The 24,196-nt window shown below is 43.4% G+C and overlaps 1 protein-coding gene across 1 annotated transcript in view; it reads right to left on the reverse strand.

Moving 5' to 3' along the window:
- SHISAL2A (shisa like 2A) overlaps positions 1-24,196 on the reverse strand; it is a 2,291,278-nt gene that overhangs the window by 1,509,220 nt on the left and 757,862 nt on the right. The window lies entirely within an intron of this gene.

The raw sequence follows: 24,196 nt of genomic DNA on the forward strand, positions 1-24,196 counted from the left end.
AGCAGGGAACAAACACTGTGGAATCAGTCATGTTTAGTATATATAAATATACACATATAGATGTGTATGGTGATAGATAAATATGAAAAAGTATATACATCAGATATATGGAGCTATAAATATAAAATAAATATGTATAGAATATATGCATATATATTGTTATATAAACATATGTACAGCTATCAAAGAAGGAATATATGTATATATATATATATATATATATATATATATATATATATATATATAGATATATATATACATACACACACACACACACATATATATATATATATATATATATATATATATATATATATATATATATATATATATATATATATATATATATATATATATATATATACTCATAACATGTAATGGAGTCATACCCAGCACCACACCTCTCCACCTCTTAGTGCACAAATTCTGGACAAAGGCCATCAAAATAGGGGGACAATGGGCCAAGACCAGGGACATAATGTACGTACCACAGTTATAAATGTAGAATGTTGCCACAGTAACAGGGTTTGTGTCAGCATACATGTTCAGAAGGATGTGAGTTCTGAAACTGAAATGTATGTCATCATCTACTGACAGAAATGCTCACATAATCACAGTGATTTACCACAGAAATGAAAATAATGATTCTGTGGAATAGAACATACATATGAGCAATAATCCTAGACAGTCTGAAGCAATCTGGCCATTCGAGAGGTATGCTCAGAACCCCTTAGCGCAACAAATCTGGACCAAGCCTGACAAAGGGTGGGGTGGTAAAGCAATGAATCTGGGAACAAATCCCAAATACTGGAGTAGATAAGGTAATACAGTTGATGCAGTAACACCCTCCTGATTGTTGTAACATATATTGACTGGAATAGCCAAAGTCCAAAACCAAATTACTCCCCAGTAGTTACTGACATAAATCTTCACATCATCCCACTGATGTGTCAAACATGCACAACACATATGGGGGCCAGGCAACAGTACATCTGATAAATATCTGGACTTATCATCACAGTAGGGAAACTACACTGAGCTGCTAGGCATTTCACCAAGTACAGGCAGACTGACACAACACTAACACAATTCTACTATGGGGGAATACACATGTAATTACAAATATATCAGGCACTACAGGGATGTAACAGCACTGACAAACAGACACCAGTGTGAAAGTGCATACCCATAACCCACCTCACCACATTCAAAGTGACATACTTGTAAGCCACATGAACAGTAGAGTATATGGACTGTGTGAACAAAACCATCAGCATGTTTGCCACTCACACACTACCCCTACATATACTGGCCCAATTCACAGTGTAGTCTAATGCCTGACTGTGGTATGGGACATGTGTCAGTCTACCCCTACAAACATATACAGCAGATAGAGCACCAGAAAGTGGAGCAGCATGCAAAGTCAGACAGAAAAGGACCCATAACACTTACATCTACCCCCCTCCCTACACAGGCCAAATAGCACATTCAGAATACACTGCTAACACAATCCTGACAGTCAGTCAACAATTGCCAGAAATGCACAGTCCTCTGAACTGTATAGAGTCCCACAGACTATCCAGGCTTTGTCCTCATATGTAAGGCCTCCTACACATAACATGTCTGGCAGTCTGATACATCACTGGGATGATATCAGGAATGAAGTCAATATATAATAATATACTATACCTATCCACCTCTTACAGCAGACATCTGGACAAAGCCTGACATACTTGGGGGCAGAGGCCCAAACACAGGTCCATTACTGACATATTGCTGTCATAAACTAAGAAAGTTGCTGGTGTAACAGGGTTGTTGTAACATATCTGTTCTGAGGGATATGAAGTCAGAAACACACATGGATGTTACTATTTACTGACTGCAACCCTCATAGTATGCTACTGAATTTCCAAGGCCATAAAATGTGTCAGTAACACACCTAATATAAGACTCCAAACCCTGGCCAGTCTGCAGATAGCCCTACAGTTGAGAGTTATGTCAACCACATAACACTATCAGACTTAAATTCAGGCAGAGCCGCCATATCCAAAGAAACCCTGTCAAACTAGCATGACTTCAACTGTATAACAGCAATACTTATATTCTGTCCCTATGTCTGGAACATTCTCCCCCAGTTTGTTGGGTTGTCGCCACAGTGTTTGTTGTAAGAGGTATTTCCAACTACCTTCTGTGATGCTATTTGTCACAAACCTCCATGAAGTCCTCCTCACAGGCAAGGAAAAGGGGCAATGCCCACATAAGTACTCGGTTATAGGCCTGTGTTTCCATGCTATTGGGTATGGGAATAATACCACAGCTGTTCTACATGCACTTAACAAGTGGGGGACTCCAACTGTTGCACAGGCCATCAGCTGTTCATGAGCATTACCTATTAAATGCAAGCTGCTGCCTATACAAAACAGATGTATATCCTACATCTGTCTAAGAGAGAGAGAGAGACACACACACACACACACACACACAAACAAACAAACTGACAGACTGATGGATTACACCAAATGAACTTAAAAAAACACAGGTATGTCAAACAATTAAGCATATAATGGATTGCAGTAGGGGATATGTAAACATGGAAAATAGAAAGTTCAAACAATATTATGCTGTACTGATATATTGTTGAGCAGAACCTACGGCCATAGCATCTGTGTCTGTCTGCTGTCTGCAGTGACATAAAACACAGCTCAGGGCCCTGAGACACCCCAGGAAAGGATGGCTCATATATGACCACTACTGGAGTGTGTGTTGCACAATACTGACTGTGACACTGCTAGGCCAGCTACTGGAATGTCGCAGATATCCATATGTTAATTGTCAATACAAATATAATATACATGTTTGTCTCAGACATGTGATGGACCTATACAGGGTATTTGCATACTGAAATACTGTCGCAGCTGTGTGTGTTGAACTGCATGTGATATACTGAGCTCATACCATTCAACTGTCCAGTGTTATGCACACTGACCATATGCGTGCCTCGTATTTGTAGTTATGTCATCAAGAGTTGCGTTATGTCTGGCAAATAATTGTAAACCTGTGAACACTGACATTACAACATCACCTTCTCTTTTTTTTTTGTGTGTAACCATCAGTGTTCGCAACAGCAGATCATCTGTCTCCATGTCTTCCAGCTCTCTGCATCTTGCTCTGTCACACCAACCACCTGCATGTCTGCTGTCACCACATACATACACCTTTTCTCAGGCCTTCCTCTTTTCCTCTTACCTGGCAGCCTCATCCTTTCCCATATATACTCAGCATACCTCCTCATCACATGTCCAAACCAACATAATCCTGCCACTCTCTGGCTTTGTCCCCAAGCTGTCCAACCTGTGCTGCCCCCCCCCCAACATACATATTACTAATCCTGTCCACCCTCATCACACCCAGTGCAAATTTAAAATCATTAACTCTGCTACGTCCAGCTCTGACTTGTGCCTCTTTTTTCAATGCCAATGTCTCCAACCCCTATAACATAACTGGTCTCACTACCCTCTTGTAGACCTTCCCTATCACTTTTAATGGTGCTCGTCTGTCACAAATCACTCTTCACACTCTTCTCCACCACCCACATCCTGCCTGTACTCTCGTCTTCACCTCTCCCCCACACTTGCCATTACTCTGAACTGTTGTTCCCAAGTATTTACACCTAGCCACCTTTTCAAACTGTACTCCCTACATCCTCGCCATTCCTCCATCCTCCCTCCCCATTCACACACATATACTGTGTCTCAGTCCTGCTGACCATCATTCCTCCACTCTCTAGATCATACCTCCACCTCTCCACGGTCTCCTCATCCTGTTCCCTACTCTCACTACAGACCACAATGTCATACGCAAACAGCACAGTCTATGGGGACTCCTGTATGATCATGTCTGTCAACTTGTCCATCACCACTGCAAATAGGAAAAGGCTCATAGCTGATCCCTGATGTACTCCCACCTCCACCTTAAATGCACCTGTCACTCCCAATGCAGAACTCACAGCTGTCACACTAGACTTGTACATATCCTGTAGCATTCTTCCAGATTCCTCTGCCATTCCTGGCAACCTCATACAATGCCACAACTCTTCTCTAGGCATCCTGTCATATGCTGTCTCTAAGTCCACAAAGACACAATGCAGCTACTTCCGACCTTTGCTGTATGTCTCCATCAGCACTCTCAGAGCAAACATTGAATCTGTACTGCTCTTTCCTGGTATGAAACCATAATGCTGACCAATAATTCTCACCACCCTTCTTTACCTAGCTTTCACCACCCTTTACCATTACCTCATGCTGTGACTGATCAGTGTTATCCCTCTGTAGTTACTACAGCTCTGCACACCAAACTTATTCTCATAATTAGTACCCAAACACATTTTATCCACTCCTCATGCATCCTCTCACTTTCAAGGATTGCAGTAAACAATCCAGTTAAAAAGACCACTGCCATTTGTCCTAAACACCTCCATGCTTCCACAGGTATGTTATCTGCACCAATAGCCTTTCCATTCTTAAACTTCTTCATAGCTAACCTTACTACCCCCTTGATAATCTGTATCATGTCCTGATTTACCATACCCACATCATCCAATCTTCTCTCTCTCTCATTCTCTTCATTTAACAGCACAACAGCCCATCAAAGTACTGTTCCCACCTGCATGACACACTCTCCTTGCTTGTGAGTTCATTTCCACCATTATACTTTATCAACCTTATTTGCTGCACATCCTTCCTAGCTACGTGCCTCTGTCTAGTCAATTGGTACAGGTCATATTCTCCATCCTTGGTGTCGAACTTTACATACAACCCTTCAGATGCCCCATCCTCGGCCTTTGTCACTACTCTTTTTGCAATGCACCCCATCTCCCTATACACCTGTCTACTTTCTTCATCTGTCTGACAATCCCACTTCTCCTTGGCCAGCCTCTTTCTCTGCATACTCCCCTGTACTTCCTTATGTTACTACCAGGTCTCCTTGTCCTCCTTTGTCTGTGCAGATGTCACACCAAGTCCCGTTCTAATCATCTCCCTTACCAGCTCGGATATAGTTACCCAGATATTTGCTAAGTCTTCACTGCCCCCCACTGCCTGTCTTAACTCTTCCCTGAACTTAACCTCACAATCACCCTTTCCCAGTATCCACCATTTGCTGCCCTCCTCTCCCATCTTCTTGATCACCAACATCATCCCACAGACCAACATTCCATGCTGCCTAACTACACTTTCCCCTGTCACCACTTTAAAGTTATCAATCCCCTTCAAACAGGCCTACATACATAGGAGATAATCCACCTGTGTGTATCTTCCTCCACTCTTGTATGTCACCCTATGGCCCTCGGTCTTGTAAAACTACATATTCGCCACAGCCATTTACAACCTCTGTTGCAAACTCCACCACCATCTCACCTTCTGCATTCCTTTGCTTAACACCATACCTACCCATCACATCTGCATCCCCTCTGTCCCCTTCATCAACATGTCCAGTGAAATCTGTTCCAGTCACCACTCTCTCTCACCCTTGGGTACACTCATTACCACTTCATCCAACCACACCAAACTAGGTCTGTCTCAATCATCACAGGCATGCTAAAGTTAATGCAAAATGGGGGCACAAAGTCCCAAAACTAGGGTCATATTGTATAAATTAGTGGTATACAGTGCATATAAACAGTGTACACACCTGTTAGAATGCCAGGTATTTGTGATAAACAAAAATGAGAGCACAATAGACAAGTTCAAAATACTGCCAACCTTTTATGTGACCTATAACCTGTACAATTCAATTGTAAAGCAAAGAAATCTGTTATGGGAACAATAATGACACATAACAATAGTACAACAACCTAGATGCATATGTGTGCACAGGCTGAAACAGCTTTCGATATAACTACAGCAGCACATCTTATTGGGCACACACCTGCCATCAATTACAGAGACTCTTTGATAAACAGCAAATTATGGTCAGCTGTCCTACCAGGATTATTCTAACATATACCGAGTTGACTGCTACAGCAACAGCCATGGTTCTCAAAGAGCTGACTAAGCTGCTAAGGGACCACACATTTGAAATGTATCAGCCTGGAGAAGGGTACCAAAACATTTCCACAGTATTGCATATATCATGGAACACAGTGCAGACAATCATCAAAAGGTGCTAAAAATACGGGGCTACAGTGACATTGTGAAGGAGTGGATATCCCACCAAAGTCTATAAGAATACAAGACCAAAAGTGGTCAGGGAGACTGCCATGAGCCCTATAGAAACAGTGAAGGAGTAGCAGGAATCTCTGGCAAGTACTGAGTGTGCACTACATGTCACAACAATCTTCCATGGTCTCCATATGTCCTGCCTATAGGTTAGGGTTGAAAGATGGCAGAAGTTCCTCACACCAAACAATACTCAGGCCTGGTGAAAGTCTGAAAACAATACATCAGGTCTCCAAAAAGCAAGTGGGAAAATGTGTTATGGTAATATGGGACCACCATTGAATTCTTTGGCCACAATTCTGACAGGTGTATTTGGCGCAATAATACCACTCCACATCCCCACAACAACACCACTCCCATGGTGAAGCATGGTGATGGCAGTGTCCTGCTTTGGGGTTGCTGTTCACAAGCTGGAACTGAGGCTGTAGCCAAGTTAGAGGGGATTATGAACAGTTCCAAACACTGATCCCTTGTGGCTCCAGTCCTTCTAGTGTCTGCCACATAGCTGTGGATGGTGAGAAATTCCACCTTTCCACACAACAATGGCCCAAACTATACATCCAAATCAACAGAAGGATGGCTTCACCAGAACACATGCAATCTTCTGTTCTGGCCGAGTCAGAGTCCACACCTATGTCTAATAGGATATATGCAGGGTGACCTGAAGAGAGCAGTGCACAGGGGATGCCCTTGCAATCTGACATAGTTGGAGGTGATTTGCAAGGGAGAGTGTGCAGACATTGGCAAGTCAAGATGTGCCATGCTGATAGACCCCTTCCCAAGAGGACTGCATGCTATGATTAAATCAAAAGGTGCTTTAACAGAGTATTACTTTAAGGGTGTGCATGCTCATGCAACCAGCCTATTGTACCTATTTCATTTGCCATATGCTACCTGCAACTGATGTGTTTGTTCTTCAGTTGGATTGTCCAGGTTATATGTCATATGAAATGAAGGCAATGTTATGACCTGATTTCTGAGGTCTCGTGATATGTCACAAAAACCTGGCATGTTGACATGTGTGTGTACATTTACTATATCCACTGTAAGCTTGAGAAGTTGTTTGAGTAATCAGATTTGTTTTAACATACCTGTACTGCAGGTTATGCAGTCTGCACCTCAAATTAGGACATTAATTAGTGGCACCAATCCACAGGTCAACCCAGTAATGTATCAGACAAACATAGGAGTTATGAGGAATGGACCAAACATATGATCCACACATGTAGACATTCAGCAGAACCCTGTACAGTTGGGAGGTATGTTCTGTAGGAGTTGCCACAGTGCTATAAAGGTAAACAGCAATAATTTACATGGGTACAGTGTGTGCTAGGTGAAGGGCCATCACCTACTAACACCACTCACATATCCCAGAGGTGTAACAGTAATTGGAAAGGACTGCATTGCATGATGATGAGGGTTTGTACAGAGTGTATATGTTATTCTCTGATTGTGTGTTGTGAATGCCCCCAGTCGGCTAATGTGAGGTCTGTGTAATGCCTTTGAGGCACCTCATCTCTATATGAGCGTGTGTGTGTGTGTGTGTGTGTGTGTGTGTGTGTGTGTGTGTGTGTGTGTGTGTGTGGGTGTGTACCAGTAAACCTTATAGTGCTGGTAGTAATTTGCAAATGTTGTTTTTCCCTCACAGGTGGACATGGTGGTTGCGGTCCCTCCTGCTTTGATACTGATGTCAGTGTCTCTCTGCAGACTCTGACCATGGTGATACTCATATTGAGACAAGGTGGAGTTGTCAGGGGCAGAATCTGTGCCATTAGCTGACATCCCACTATTGTCAACCCCAACCCTGCACACAGGCACAATGCCCACACATATCCCATCACCAGTGGCCAGAGATAATTGACATTTGACAGGTGATGGCATGGATAAGGCTACTATGCTGACTATGGCAAGTGAGGGTGCAGGCACTAGCCATACCCAGAGTGCTGGCGAGGTTACACACAGGAAGATGGGCAGGGTTGCTTGGAGGAAGATTGCAGCCCATCATGCCATATTGCAAGTGCCACAGCAGCAGTCACCAGACACATGTTTTGGGCCATCATGGGGGCACAGGCATGTAATGAACATAATACCTGACATATACACAGGGTCATGGATGAGCACACCCCTGGTGTCAGTGGCTATATTCGTAAACTTACTGCAGCTATCCGTGAGGGTACTGAGGTCATGGAAAAACAGTGGGGGGAGTCCTTGGCACTCCTCAACTATGGAATATCTGTGTTTGAGTGTTTGGCGGACAATAGCCAGCAGCCACATGGATATAGGGCAGCACCACAATCATCTGAGGGTCTACATGACTGTGCACCATCATGTTCCCGTATTGGCAGTACCACCAGCATTACTGAAGGGGGTGTAGTGTCCACACCATGATGCAGCAGGCCATGGGCATGTGATCCTGGCCAGTACCAAAAAGGATGCAGATCCAGCAGATAGTAATCACCAGCAGGGAGTAGTACTGCATCTGGACTCGGCCCTGGTGGTGCCGGTGATATCCTTTGCAGGCCCAGTTCCCATGTCCGTGGCCAGAGGTGGTGAACTGTACGCCTTGCCATGTAGAGCTCATGGCTGTCCGAAATACCCCTGTGTAGGGCACCCACATGGCATGACTGTGTGCATACAGATACACACACACACACATCACCATCAGACAAGTCACCTACACACACACAAACACACACACACACACACACACACACACACACACACACACACACACACACACACACACACACACACACACACCACCCCTACACAGCCCATTTAATGAACACCCCCCCCCAAACACACACACACATGATGTCAACCATATGACCCAGCCTAGGCTTCTGACAAACCCACACAACACCCTGTGCATATGATGATACCTGTGCCAGATCCATGCCATCCATGTCATCGATGCAGGGACATGCTAATATGGGTCTGATGCACAGGGTGACTTTAGTAGTGTGTAGCTATTTAATGCATGTAAGGTGCTGTCATCTGGCATTTGTAATGGGTACACATCAGTGTTTGTGTACCTTTTCAGCCATGATGGATTATTGGTGTTAGTAACACTAAGCAAATGTGTTCTCACATGGTGTATTCTGTTTGTGTTCCAGGTGCCTGTGTGTCAGCAAGATGTGCCCCTGCAGACATCACCAACAAGGGGTATGGCAGTCTTGTAACACATCAAACATGTCATTGCCAAGGTACAGCTGTATCTGCACACATTTCCCAGGTCTGTGTAACAGTTCTTGCATGTGCCTCACATCCTATAGGGCTGAGGGGTTGTATCTAAGTATATGGTTGTTGACATCAGCTCTAGTAGAGTGGACAATGGTAAGTGTGGTGGGTGGAACACACCTCAGATTCCTAATACCCTCAATCCCAGAAGATATTGTGTCGACCATAAATACAGAGAATACTGTTCACACACACACACACACACACACACACACACACACACACACACACACACATACACACACACACACACACACAGTTGCCAGTGTTGTGGTTGGAACCCCTACCCATCAAGTTGTGGTACCACACTATTATGCGGTTATTGCAATGGCACAGGACTACTAGTGTGATGAGTGTTAAAAGGTACCTGTAAGGTGAATAACATCACATAGCCTTGTGGGGTATGGCAATGTTGGATGTACTGGGTGTGAGAGTACTCATAACAGTGTCATGTGCCTGCTTATTTGAACTGTTTCTTTCTGAAATTTTTGTGCCTTGTTTGCTATAGCCCAGAAGTTAGTAGTTTATTGGCCATTTTGGGCTAATTTCTATCTCTTTCATTTCCCTGCTATAAAAACCGCATTTGCACGTTTTTTTTTTTTTTTGGGCTTGTATTCAGCTCAGTGATCCCTGCCATGTGTCATGCAGAGTTCTAAAGCAGCAGAGAGACAAAAGAGAGAATTTGTAGTGATTATCATTTTTCTGCATTTTCTTGCTGTCTTTAACTAATTCCACCTAAAACTCCAATTTTTTAGCATTTCTGTGATTTAAAAAGCTTGTTTCTGCTACATATTGTACTTATTTTCTGCCTGCACTTGAACTAAGTCATTTTTGTGCTTCAATAATCTGTTTAACTGTTGTAGGCTACACACTAAATTGTGATAGCCATTTCTGTGCATTTAAAGTGTTTTTTTTTATTGTATCGGCTTTATTTTCTGAAAAAAACAAAAAAAAACCTCCCAAAAATATACTTGTTTCCCACCTTTTTGAGCTAGTATAGTCAAGTTTTCAGGTTATTGCTGAATTCAGGACTGTATTACAAGTTTCTGTGTTGCCCATACCTTACTTGGATAGAAGGAAGTTTCTCTGTTCACCTGTGAGAGAGGGGAGCTTTGAACAGCCTATCTGTCCCTAGAGGAGTGGTTTCAGCCCAGAAGTTAGTAGTTTATTGGCCATTTTGGGCTAATTTGTATCTTTTTCATTTCCCTGCTATAAAAAAAGCATTTGTGCGGTTTTGCAAGCCGGGCAGCACTGGTTAGCTAGCATTAAACTATTCCCGGCTCCACAAAGTCTACTCTTCAATTTTTCCCTTGGAACTAGACAAACTTTCAACTTAAGCACTCAAAGCAATCATTTCATAGCCCAGCACTTGCTCAAAATTCATAGCAAGCACTAATTAGCTGTAGCACTAGACCCTCCATACTGTCCAGAAGGACAAGGCTCTCTATTCATCCCTAACAGCCAATCAGTAAAACAGCTCACTTTACCTATTCAGGCATGTCCAAAGGGCAGTTTCAGGTGTACTCTCTAGTCCAACTGGTGAATCTGGGCATTTTGAGGCAATGTTACAACTGCCTCATGTACACAGACAACCCTCTCCTCTTACCACCAAACACTAATATATGAGAGAGATGCAATTATACAGCCAAACTGTAGGCAAAGCTCTTACAACCAGACTGGAACTGACACTCAAAAGGAGAAGGAAAATGCTTGCAACACACCACCAGTATCATATAGACCTACTAAACCAACACCAGCAAATAACACACATAAATACACGAAAACATACTCGGAGACTCTAAATAAAAATCTGCAAAAGCAACCGAGACCTCCAAAGCAGACACCCAAGCAACCTCTTCACCCCATCACAAACCATGAAACACATACTTCACATAATCAGTGTGCCATGCAATCATAGCCCTTAAGGCAAAATAACATACCCAACACACTAGTAATAGGTGACTCTATAGTCAGGCACATGGATGTCCCACTAACTAGGCTGGACAAGGAGAAGGTTACAGATAGCTGCCTGTCAGGCGCCAGGATCCACCACTTAACACAAGCACTCAGGTCGCTCCAGAACAAGTACAAATATGACTCTGTCATTGTCCAAGTTGATGTGAATGATCTGAGAAGTACCTCCCTGGACTACATGAAAAAAGATATGGAAGAGATCTCTGATCAAGTAGCCCAGGCCATTATGACCCTGATCCTGAGTAGCATCCTGCCCTCACCAAGAATGATGCTATAGTATAAAGAAAAAACTGATCAATTTCAACAACTGGCTAAGTTTCTGGTGTCATTCAAAGGGGATCCAGTATCTGTCCACCTGGGATGACATGCTCGACAAGCCACGTTGCTTCGCAAGAGATGGCTTGCACCTGTCACTCTTAGGCTTTCAAATACTGGCCAAGGCTTTTTCCACCCCCATAGTGCCTTTTTTAGGCAAAGCTCAAAAGACAAACCCAGCACCGTAAATAACACAAGTAACCAAAAACTAAGGGTAATGCTACACAATGCCAGAAATCTAAACCTCAAAATGCATGCACTCGAGGCACTCCTCAGTAAGGAGAACATTGATATCTGTGCAGTAACATAAGGCTCCAGAGAGCACTCCAGCACTACCAGGCTATAACTCATACTATACTTTTCAGCCACAGAACCCGGACCGAAACACAAAAGGCGGGGGTGTATCTATATTCATCAAGGATACCCACACCTCCAGGTTAGTGGTGCAGCACAATGCCTCAGAGATCATCCATGTGCAACTAACAATGGGCAAAACTGCAATTCAAATTGTAGCTTGCTACAGATCACCCACCATGACCCAGGACCCCCATTCTGTGTTTCTGGAGACACTGGAAAATATGAATTCCTACCAAATGCCCTAATATTGGGTGATTTCAATTACCCAAACATTAACTGGCAGAACTATTGAAGTACTAACTCCCTTGCCCAATGCTTCCTAGAATTCATAAAGTCGAATGCCTTGGATCAACTGGTCAGCACCCACACCAGAAGTGACAACATATTGGACCTTGTCATCACCAACAGGGGCGACCAGTGTTCTACACCGGAGGTCAACCCCTTGCTGGTTAGATCAGACCATAGACTAATTACTCTGGATATCCACATTCCACCCCCACCTCCAATCTAGAAAACCATTGTGAAAAACTTTTCAAAAGCAAACTTCACATTACTTAAGACCGAGGTGGAAAGGTTCACAGCCCCCATGCTAAAGGACAATGTTGTCCAAACTGCTGAACCCCTTACAAAGGCACTCTATAAGCACCTGCAAGAATGCATGGATCGTTCTACCCCAAGCAAAACCAAGACTCACTCCTGCAAGAAAAGGAAACCAGTGTGATGGACCCCTGCCATAAACAAGCTATACAATAGAAGGAGAAACTAGTACAGAAAAGAGTAAAATCCCAAGAAGGAAAGACATCCCTGATCAGTATGAGCAAGAAACTACGATCCCTCATAAAATCATCTAAGGCTAGCTTCAAAAGAAAAATTGCCAAGGACTCCAAAGATAACCACAGAGCATTCTTTAGCTATGTCAAGAAACTAAGTGGAAACTCTCAGACCTGCTCTGAGTTAGTGCAGAATGGCACAAAATGCACTGAATTGACTGATATTGCCAACATTCTGGCAGACAGGTTTAGTGCAAACTTCACCCTCCTCTCATCCCCTAAAGGGCCCATAACCATACCAGAAGAAGGTAGAGCCCTGGCAATCACTGACACACAGGTTAAAACAGCCCAATCCAAAGCCAAAAGCACAGCTTCAATGGGACCAGACGGTGTCCCAGGCTGTGTCTTACACGAACTCCAAATTGAACTAACCCCTGACCTAAACACATTGTTCAAATTCAGCCTCTCTACAGGCTACATACCCATAGTGTGGGGCACAGCAACAGTTATCCTGCTCCACAAAGGTGGAGCCACAACGGGCCCTGGGAGCTATCCTGACTAGCCTGGTCTGCAAGGCTATGGAGTGCATCATCATGGAACTCATTAACAGAGACAATGGGAAACTCCAAACATTGGACCCGACCCAGTTTGGCTTTGTTAAGGGCAGATCATGCTTCCTAAACCTGGTGGACTTCTTTGAGACAGTTACCAAGGCTTTAGATGAGGGAAGGGAGCTCCACACAGCCTACCTAGACCTTGCAAAGGCTTTCAACATCATTTCCCATTCTGGCATTATAGACATGCTCACCAGCCTGAATATAAACTCCTATGTCATGAGATGGGTTGCTAATTGGCTCATGGATAGAACCCACATGGTGAGAGTTGCAGGCTCTAGGCCCGACTCTAAACCGGTTACAAGTGGCGTCCCCCAGGGCTCAGTCCTGGGACCCCTCCTGTTCAGTATATACTTCTCAGAGGTGCAGGCAATCACAGGAGGACTATGGCTGACCAAGTTCACAGATGACTGCAAACTGGGGGCCATAACTGACTCTCCAGCTGATACAGACATCCTCCAGAAGGGTCTCACTGAGACGGATACCTGGTGTCAAAATCATGGCCTCAAGCTAAATGCCAAAAAGTGCATAGTCATCCCCTTTGGAAAAAACAAAGTACCCATGAGCTACCACATACGTGGTTGTCCCCTAAATACAGAAAATGAAATAAGGGATCTGGGGACCCAAGTAAATAGTAATCTTTCCTTTGATAATCATATTGCAAAGGTGGTTAGGAAATCCTTCTATGTGGCCCACCTAATCACAAAAGGGTTCACATCTAGAACAAAAGAGGTTATTGTGCCTCTCTACTCATCACTCATCAGACCCATCATAGAGTACAACACCCCATTTGGGATGTACCTTACAAGACACCTGCAACAGCTGGAAAAGCCAGAGAAGTACCTCACTAAGAACAGATGCCTTATGCAGCCAGACCGAAGAAACTCCAGCTGTACTCGGTTGCATACCACCTACTCAGAGGTGATCTCTGCCTGACATACAAGGCCACGTCCAACCCAAAATTGATGGACATGCTCCACCTAAAAAAAAAAACAAATCCCCAAGACCCACATGCTCTATGGATCTAAACCTCACCATAAGGATAAATAGGACTTGCTGGAGAGATAGATTCCTGTCCCAGAGACTCCTCATGCTTTGGAACAGGATTCCAATCTACATTAGGCAGAGCCCCTCACTAACACTCTTCAAGAGAAACTTTGACGAGTGGATGGGAAACAGAAAATTTACCCCGGGGATCACTGCAGTGGCTCTGCTGGACAGAATAACAGGGAACTAATGGCTCTGCTGGACAGAAGCACAGGGAACTAATCTAAGGGGGTGGCGAAAGCCAACACATTCTGGCTAGGCTTACATATGCACTCGGGCAGATAGCCTAGTACTTACCTATGAACCTATGAACCTATATACAAGTCTACACACTCACAACCACCGCTATACACACCAGTGCTCACAAACACACACACCTGCCAGTATTGACATTAGCAGACCAATCTATCTTGTTATTCATACTGTACTATTCTATACTGTTGCGCAGGGCTTATAAGGTTGAAGAATTTCTAAAGATACCACTACAGTCGATTTGAACAGCAAACCTCATACAACTGACATAGGAATGTGTACTGTGAGTACCATGGCATAAAATAAGAGACCATGCCCATCCAATGGATGTCGTTCTCACACAAACACAATATTCTTCTCTCGCACACATTTGCTAGGACTGAGATTAAAACCCCTACCTATCTATTTATTGTTACTACATTGTTACACATTTATCGCATGCTCCATGGAGGTTATGGGGTGACACTTGCCCAAAGGTACTTCAAAGGTGAGGGACATCACTAGGCCTTGCAAATTATGACAATGGGTGATGTACTGAATGAGAGAGGCCACAAAATACTGTAACCTACACATATACGTACTTACACAAACACAAACACACACACACACACACACGCACACACGCACACACGCCACACACACACACACACACACACACACACACACACACACACACACACACACACACACACACTTGCCAGGTCTCATATTAGAACCCCTAGTTATGTAGTTATTGGTATTATAGTGTTATGCAGTTATCGCACACACCACAGAGCTTATAGTTTGGGGAGTGTCCCAAGGTACCCATATAGTGAATAACATATACAGCACTTGTAAGGTGTGGCAATGGTAGTTGTACTGGGTGAGATGGGCCACCAACTACTTTCACCCACATGTTTACACACTCACAAACACGTGTTATACGCACTAATGCACACAGACACGTTTGACAATACTGAGATCCATAGGTTCAAAGATTCATAGGTGTGTAAGTGGCAAATGGCCATGGAGGCTTTACAAGGCTAGCCCCTGGGAATACACTGGTATCATGCCACCTGAAGATACTCCCCAGTGTGTCTAATGAGTATAGTCACTGGAGTGAGCCACAGGGTGGGTTTTCTATTTCCCATCCACTCCTTCTGATTTCTCTTGAAGAGGGCCATTTATGTGATCTGCTTGACATATATTTGATATATATTCCATAGCATGGCCAGTCTCTGGGTTGTGAGGCTGTCAATCCAGCATGTCCTGTTGATTGTGAGGATGGGCTTGAGGTATCTGGGGCATGTTGTGTGGACAGATTTGTTTCTTCAGATGTAGCATTCCTGACAGGGTTGGATCAGACATGACTATGTATGTCAGACAGAGATTGCACCTAGGTAGCCAATATGAGACAGATTCATTGGAGTTGTTGGAGTCTGTCTGTATGGGGCAAGTGTGTAGTACCTAAGATCCTCTTTGTGAGGTATGTTTGCAGCCTCTGCTATTGTTGCTGGTGTCCAGTGGGGTACATGGCAAATGGGCCATAGTACACATTGATTGGTCTACTGAGGGGAGAGTACAGGGAAACACTGTCCTTTTACTTCCCAGATTCAACACCCTTGGTCAGGAGAAGTGACACATGGAAGGACTTTTGGAAGACAGTGGCACTCTGGTGTTCAACAGAGAGTGCACTGCCAACCTGTGTTCCCAGTTCCCTTATACCAACATCACTGTTCAGTGGACTACCATCAATGTATTATTTTATGGGAATCATGTCATACCCAAAGAGGAGGGCGGCACATCATCTGGCATTGAGCTTATGTCCAGGGTTCTGACAACAATCATAGGTCTCAGAGAGGCCTTTGTGAAGGATGTCAACCACACATGGGGGGTAATAATAGCACCCACCTTGTAGTCATCTCCAAACATTGTCAGCCAGGGTGCCTTTGTATTGGGCTGGTCCTCAGAGGTGTGGATCCCAAACATGAGGGGACTCAGGTTCACAACCTGTGGGACTCCACTCGTGACTGTTCAGCAGTCTGACATGGAGTCTGCTGATTTCACACTGTGGGTTCTATCAGTGAGCCAGTTTGCAGGCCACCTACCGATGTAGGGGTTGGTCCCTACCTGAGTGTGTTTGCATATGATCCTTGAGTGGGGAATGATATCCAACAATTAGATGGGCTGCCTAACTTGTTATCTATTCCATACTGCCACATAGTTATTGCACATAGCACAATGCTTATAGGGCTGCAGAGTGTCTACAGGTCCATCTACATTGGATGACAAATGTGAGCCATGTAATGTGGACACTGGGACATGTACTGGGTGGGCAACAGCAAAAAGTAGCAAAACCCACCCCCAAATAAATATGATTCACACATACACACACTTGCCAGGACTGAGATTAAAACCCCTTCCTATTTATTTATTGCTACTACAATGTTCCGCATTTATCGCATGCACCACAGAGCTTATAGGATGAATGCTGTACAAAGGTACTTCTAAGGTGAGGAACATCACCAGCCCTTATAAAGTATGGCATTGGGTGATGTACTGAGTGAGAGAGGCCACAAAATACTTTAAACTACACATTTGCCAGAACTGGGATTAGAACTCTGACCTAACTTGTTAGTTATACTATAGTGCTACGCTATTAACGCATGTGCCATAGAGCTTATAGGACTGAGACTTGATGAAAGAGACATCTAAGGTGACTGTTATCTGCAGGAATGCTAAAGTAGGCAATGGGAAGTGTACTGGGTTTGAATGGACCCAAAATATTTAACTTATAAATGCACACTTTTACATTTGTGAGAACTGAGATTAGAACTTCTACCTTGCTGGTTATTTGCATTACAGTTTTACACAGTTATCACATGCAACAGAGCTTATAGGGCTGAAACTTGATGAAAGGGACTTTTAAGATGACTGTTATCTTCATCATCATCCCCTTTTTCCCATTTTACATGGGGTCGGGGTATCGTATTAACTGTCGCCATCTCTCTTGATTCAGTGCCACTCTCCTGCCTTCTTCAACACTCATGCCTGACTGTCGCAGATCTTCTTTCACACAATCCGTTCACCTCTTTGCTGGACGCCCTCGCTTCCTCTTACTTTCTTCCTGTCTGTCCCAAATCTCCCTCACCAGATTGTCTTCTGCTTTTCTACACATGTGCCCATACCATCGTAATCTGTTTTCTTGATCTTTTCTGCAATTGGGGCTACTTTGGCTTCTGCTCTTATGTCCTCATTTCTTCACCTGTCCCGCAGTGCGCATCCTACCACCTTTCTCAGGCACTTCATTTCCATCACCTCTAGCTTCTTCAACTGTTCTGCCTTTACTGCCCAGGTTTTTGTACCATACAGTAGTACTGGTCGCACCACTGTCGTGTACACCTTACTTTTATCTACAGGACTGTTAAAGTAGGGCAATGGGAAGTGTACTGGGTTTGAATGGACCCAAACTCTTTAACTTATAAACACACACACACACACACACTTTGCCAGGACTGAGATGAGAACTCCTACATAACTAGTTATTTATATTATAGTGTTACGCAGTTATTGAACATGCCACAGAGCTTAGAGGGTGTAGGCCTGATGAAAGGGACTTCTAAGGTGACTGATATCTGTAGGACTGCTAAAGTAGGGCAATGGGAAGTGTATGTGCTGTGCATTGCCTCTTTGCCAAGTACAGGGCATACTGGGCATGCCTCCATCTGCCTACAGGGGCAGGCTCAGGATGTTCCTCTTCTGAGTCCCTCTGTGCCTGTGGAGACCTTGGCAATGGTGGGGGCCTGAATGGCTCTTCCCCATTTTGTTCCTGCTGCAGCTGTTTCTGCAGGATCATATTGTGTAGCATGGCACATATTATGAACATGTGTGCACATGTGACTGGAGAGTACTGGAAGTCTCCACCAGATATGTCAAGGCAGCGGAACCATGAATGTGAGCATCCCAAACACATGCTCTATAATGATCCTGGTTTCTGCATGTGCCTCATTATGGCATTCTTGTGTGGGTGTGTGTGCATTTCTGATGGGTGTCATCAGCACAGCTCCAGTGCATACCCAGCATCCCCCAACAGATGGCCATATGGGATGTCCACAATGGCAAATGCCTGGTACAGCTGTGACAAATGCCAGATGTGGGAGTCGTGATAGCTTCCAGGGCTGCCAGTACACACATTCATAATAATGCTCTGGGCATCGCACACAACCTGGCAGTTGATGGAGTGGAACCCCTTGCGGTTTTGGTAGACCCTACCCTGGTCACCAGGTAGTGCTTTGATGTGGATGTATGTGCAGTCTATGGTACCCAGTACATCTGGGTATTCTGCTAAATGGTGGAAGAGATGCATATTGCTAGTCCTCTCCTCACGGGTGCTGGGGAAGTAATTGTGCTCAGCGGCATGTGGTGACATGGCATCCAGGAACTGGTGGAGTATCCTGGACACAGATGCCTGTGAAACTCCCATGATATCCACACTTGGTCTTTGGAAAGTACCTGTAGCTAGTATTCTTAAGGCTACACATACCTTGGTATCCACTGGGATGGGTTCCTTTCTGTTGGTTCTGGGTCTGAGGTGAGGCCAGCACAGCTGAACGAGTTGCTGAAGTATGTCCCTGTCCATTCAGTAGTGCTCTACTATCTCCAGATCATGTATCCCCTGGTAGGTTACCCTGGGTTTGAACACTCTTCTCCTCCTCCTTGGTCTGAGTCAGTTGTCAGCATTATCCTCCTCTGTGCCCTCAGCTTCTTGCACATACTGATAGATCAAAGCAACAGCAGCCCCTAACATTTTTTGCTAGTTTTGTCAGTTAAAATCTCCACGTATGTGTACACCTATGGTGCAGAGTTTGTGGGAAAAACCAGACTGGAAGGTGTTTTCATAGTTTATAGTGGTGTGCTGCAGATGCTGCTTGTCTGATTGGCTGACTTTGAGACATTCCACCTGCCAGCTATTTTACTTGTATTTGAGTGGTTGTATTTTGCTATTTCCCTTTTTTACCCCTTCCCATCTCCGCCCCTTTTAAGGGGCACACAAAGCCACTGCCTAAATGTAAACAGTGCTGCTATTTCCATATATTATATTATATTTGGCCATTGGCATGCCTAAAGTTTGTAATACATATTTATATTCATGCTGTAACTGAAAACATTTCTGCAACTAGCACTGTTCCTGCACGGATGCATGCCTGCTTCCTGAATTGCTAATTCACCTCATTTGCATGGTTTTCATCAGCAAATGTGGTAATTAGCATTCTGCATGGCTTTTCCTACAGGAACAGTGTTGGCAGTCTTGTGCACGTTAGATTAGCTGTTTCCTGACTCGCTATGCAGCCATATTCCATGCAGGAGTGGCTACACTGTTCCTGCACAGAAACTTTAATTAATGAATCCTGGGGATGGTTAGTGAGCAAAAAACAAATAGAACTAAAATAAAAAAAATGCAGGAACATTTAGAAGTATATATGTGATAGTGTGTGTGTGTGTGTGTGTGTGTGTGTGTGTGTGTGTGTGTGTGTGTGTGTGTGTGTGTGTGTGTGTGTGTGTGTATGCATTTGCTTGCTCATTCATACTTGCATGAAATGAAATGTCTTAGATTACTTCTAACAGCAACAAGCTAAAATGCATAATGCTGGCTATTATTTATGTATTAAATCATTTATTGACCACAAGCTAATATCTGACAACCTCACAGAAGAGTTTGTTCGTCCATAATTACAAGGGCCATATTTTTAGTGTGTTTGTGCATACTTTGTGGGGATGGCAGACAGATTTCGAAAACCCAGTGCACTTCTGTTTGACAATAATGTTGCAGAGAACTGTACAGTGTTTGAGCATGAGTATGACATTTTCATACAAGCTGCATTTTCTGATAAAGATGACCATACAGATGCATTCATTCTGTTTAATTTAGCTGGGTCAGACGCCATAGAAAGGGAGCATCAATTTGTGTATGCACCTGTATCTATACAGGGGGTGGGAAGACCATCATATTGTTGTACTAGCTGAGTCAAGGGATGACACTGAGTGCTTAAAACTTAAATTTAGAGAAATGTGTAACCCCTAGACAAATGTTACAATGCAATGGCACTTATTTTATACAAGGGATCAAAAGTCTGGTGAAACATTTGTAGCATATACAACTGATTTGAGAAATAAGGCTAAAACATGCAGATTTGGCGATTTAAGTGATGAGCTGATAAAAGACAGACTTGTGTGTGGCATTAAAGATGATGCTGTGAGAAAGATTTTGCTTCTTGACAGTGATTTAACTTGAATAAGGCCATTGAGATTTGCCAGATATACGAGCTCACATAAAAGCACGCACATACGCTTGCAAATGAGAATAGCTCTAGAAGGCACAGTGATAAAGCTCATGTTGATAGTATGCAGCATGTGGTTAAAGAAACAGGACCAAGCACATAGCAGCAACTGTAGCACTTGCAGCACTCACTGGTAAACCCCAGAACTTTCCAGCAAATTCCAGAGTCCGCACTGTCTCAGTGAAACATAAGAATGAGTCAGCAAACTCAAAGCATGGGCCCCAACTTAGTTTCATTGCCAACTGTCATAATTGTGGTGGAAGATGTAAATCTAAAAGGAAAAAAAATGTATAGATTTTGGTCAGCAATGCCACAAATGTAATAAATGAAATAATTTCAAAAGGTTTTCTAAATCAAAAGGCCCACTTTCTTTTATTACAGGAGAACATTTTAAGAAATGAGCTGATTAATTAGAGTACTGCAACCCTACTCTTTATGTTGATGGAGTGTCAATGCTTCATGAAGCAGTTAATGCACTAGATTTATAAATAAATAAAAAAATAAAAAATCAATAAATAAATAAAATAAAATAAATAAATACATTTAAGGGCAAAGAATGAAGTATTTTGTACTGTTCAGATAAATGGAAAACCCATAGAGGTCAAAGTTGACACAGGTTTTAAGTAGGGTTGCCAGCTGTCCATTTTTTGACCGGACTGTCCGGTTTTCAGACAAATTGTCCGGTTAAAAAAATGTATCAAAACTGGACTCGTGAAGTCCGTTTTTTTTTTTTTTTTTTTGCAGTCATGTGATTCAACAAAATACCGACCCACAAATACCAAAAACAGAAAGCAGAAAGCATTACATAAGGAAAGAGCTTGTGTTAAACGTTACGTGTCCATCTCTATGCTAAAAAAATATATCAGGTAGCGTAGCGTAGCAACCGTAGCAAGCATATTATCCTGATAAAGAGCTGCTTAATCGAGCCTCTGGAACAATGAAAGACACTGTTCTCCCAGCTAGTTGTGTTGTGTCTGAAACACCACAACATGCAATATCAACCACGACCACCTCACCTCACAGCAACAGTTTCTCAGTTCCGAGTCTGCTGCATGATATGTCCTCCCTGTGTTCCCTGTGTCCTCCCTGTGTTCGCATTGGTTTCCTGCTCGGGGTGCCCCGTTTTCCTCCCACACTCCAAAGATATGCAGCAGGCAGCCAGCAGGTGAACTGGACACTCTAAATTGACTGTGTGTGTGTGGAAGGTACATCAAGGCTAGCTAGTATCGTTTTCCACAAATGAAATATAAACATTAACTACTGATAAGGTACATAGTTTGACTATAAAACGTTAGTTACCCAAACCACCCGGTCACTGAACTTACCTCGTTCGTTACGGATTTTCCCATCTCTGTAAAATGATTTGGGCACAGTTCTGAGAAGGGGAGAGTACGTGACTGTAGAGTCAAAGGCTTGGAGAAGGGACTACATGGCGCAATGGAGTCCACCGAAGCTCGCTACACACAGAGCAGGAAGTGGGAGGGAGAGTCGCCTCACCGCCGCCGCCGCTGCCATTGCCATAGCAGCAGCCGGGAGTCATGCTTCGCGTGCCTCTCTCAGAGGGGACCCACGGTACCCACTGCCCCTTGCGCTGCTTCAACAGGCACCCACTACCTCTGGCTTCTCAATGCGACATTCCCAGCTACTGTGCACCGGGATCTCCATCACAGTTAACCATTGCAGAACAGATTGTAAATGGGAGAAAAAACAGTACCGGCCCCCTTGTCTGTAGCCAACACAACACCGGGTAATTCTAGTAGTAGCCACCCGGCAGTGTAAACTGTGGCTCTAGATAGTTGACACATGGAATGGGAAGGTACGTGAACTGAATCAAGCGGAGCTTTTAGAGCGCTAGAGAGTGAGACATATGCACATATCAGCATTCTCTGTGTTTCAGATTTTTTTTTTCATTTACTATACTAAATATCTAAACTTATACATCCCGAAAACAAACTATATTTCACACTTTCCTGTCTTTGCAAGAGTCTACAGCATCACACAATTTCCATGGCAACTGTTGGTTTCCTCGCACATAACTACAGTTTATGTGACGAGGAGTCGAGGACTGAAAAAAACTGAAAACAATTACCGCCGCCTGTGTTCTCTCCCCTTTTCCTTTAAGACTGGCTTAGTCAGACTCATCAATCATGCGTGCTTATTCCACCACTCATCAGTGTGGAATGGAATTAATCGCGCGAAAATTTTAAGCAGCACAGTCCAGTGTGAATCATTGAAGAGCAAGAGCCAAGACTATTAGGGGGTGTGTCACCACCACATACAGACTGGACATTATAAAAACTTTCAGACCAAGTCTACGGCAGAATAATTAGATAGCCAGCCTAGATCAGGTCAGGTTATTCTCTCTTTTTTGTTTTAATTCATCATAATTATAGCCTTTTTATGCATAACATTATATTAGGCCAATGTCCTCCTGCTAGTCTCTGTCTCTGAGGAAAGGGAAAGTCTGTGTCAGACTGTCAGTACAGTAGAGGATGATGATGACAGACTAGTAAGGCTCAGTCTGACATATATATATAAAACCATATATACTGTGTAACCATTTTCATTGCCTTAAAGAGCTGGTGTGTGCAGAAAACCAATAGCACTCTAAGGATGTAAAGGTGCTTGGATCATATCAGTAATTGTTTGTTAATGCTTGTTTTCCTTGATTAGAAATCTGTCACAGGTTTCTTAATATTCTCAAAGCTTGTGAATACATAAATCTCTTTGAATAGTGCATCCAGTTAATACTTCATATATGCATTTAATAACATATATATATATATATATAGTGAACATGTTGCAGTCCTTCCATTTCTTGAAAAAGATCACATTTAATTAGTGTAAAGGGTTTACCCTAGGCAAGGGAATTTTGACCGTTTCGGTGACATGAACCTTGGGAATGGCAGAAGTACTTAGGTCTTATAAAATATCTTGGTAGGTGAACTCCTGCTCTAGGCTTTTTTCTTTTCAGGAAGCACATGGGCATGTCAGTCATTTTCTAATTGTCAGTAACGTCCCTATATTTCCCTTCTTTTATAAAATGTTGGCTTTGTGCTAACTTGTAAATACTGCCAGACGACAGAGCTTTGGGC

This window comes from Protopterus annectens, chromosome 10.part0 (assembly GCF_019279795.1).
Source record: "Protopterus annectens isolate FY-2018-M chromosome 10.part0, PAN1.0, whole genome shotgun sequence".
In the NCBI taxonomy this organism is placed as follows: Eukaryota; Metazoa; Chordata; order Ceratodontiformes; family Protopteridae; genus Protopterus; species Protopterus annectens.